This window comes from Stegastes partitus, unplaced genomic scaffold, assembly GCF_000690725.1.
Source record: "Stegastes partitus isolate 25-593 unplaced genomic scaffold, Stegastes_partitus-1.0.2 Scaffold2114, whole genome shotgun sequence".
Lineage (NCBI taxonomy): Eukaryota > Metazoa > Chordata > Actinopteri > Pomacentridae > Stegastes > Stegastes partitus.
In genome coordinates this window covers 1-1361 of record NW_007579845.1, presented here as the reverse complement: position 1 = coordinate 1361, position 1361 = coordinate 1, and positions in this window count along the sequence as shown.

The window sequence follows — 1361 nt, the reverse complement described above, 5'->3', positions numbered from 1 at the left end:
TCTCAGCAAACCTAGTTCCCTCAGGTCATGTAATTGTTCTATTTGAGTATCTGTTAGTCCTGGTTAGTCTAAGTTCTGGTTTAAGCCTTCCTGGCTTCGGCTTGTGTATCCGCCAGTTAAATAAATATATCTTGTCCGTGTTGTTTGTCTGCTGCGCCTTCAGGCGGCAGTATTGAGTGTTCTTGCTGTTACCTTTGACTTCGGTTCCACTTCCTGCATATTGTTGTAAAAATAGTAAATAAAGTCTTTCACTGTGAAACGTTTGTTCTGCTGAGTCCGTTTGAACCGTCATCACAGAACATGATCAAGTCTGATTTATAGATAAATGGTGGAAATTTAAAGACACGGTGACATAAACATTAGTTCAAAGAAGCTCTTTTATCAGAACCTCTCATTCTGTCTTGAAACAGAGCTCACCTGTGTGGACAGGTGAACCATTTGTGTCAGATCTGTGATTGGGCAGACTCACCCGTAGACGCAGTGTGCAGCGGTCAGCAGCCAATCACTGCCAATCAGAGAGGCTCCACAGCGGTGATGCCCCCGCCACTGCAGAGACACAATCCACGGCCACGCCCCCTTTGCAGCATTAACCCCGCCCACCACACGGCCTGACAGGTACAAACACACAGGTAAAGCAGTCAGACTGAAACAAACTGGGTCAAGATTACAGAGCAGACATTTTGGTTCTATGCTGTAGCTCACGTCTAAGTTTTATTTGAATTTCTAGTTTTAGTTTCTGGTTACATTTCCATCAAGAGTTCTATTTACAGTTCTTGTTCTGGTCCATTTCCACTCCTAGTTCCAATTTAAATTCCTAGTTGTGGCTCTGTTCCTCGCTCTAGCTCCAGTTCTACTTCAGTAGTGCCTTTTCTTTCTGGCTTTTTGCCTTTATTTAGAGCAGTAGAGATAGACGGGAAAGAGGGGAGAAGAACGGGGAGAGACCTGCAGCAGACGGTCGTGAGCGAGAGTCGAACCCACGACCGCTGCGTCGGGGACCAACAGCCCTGTTCATGGGTCGCCCACTCAGCTAGGTGAGCTGTGGGGGCGCCCAGCTTCAGTAGTACCTTGACCAGGTGTCCTGTCTTCTGATTGGTCTGACTCATTTGTGAAGTTCGAGGCCAGACGAACTCCACAGGCTGAAACACACAGATTCTGGGTCATCCTTCACATGTTGCATAACTCAACTGTAAACTCACCTGAAAATCACCTGAGAAGGCTCTGAACCAGGTGAGATACTCACGTTGGTTGTTACAGCTCAGTGAAATCACTTCATCACTGCTGCAGCTTCCACTGTAAGGAATCACATCACATATGATGAACATCACTGAACCGTAAATATCCATCTGTCTGTCTATCTATCT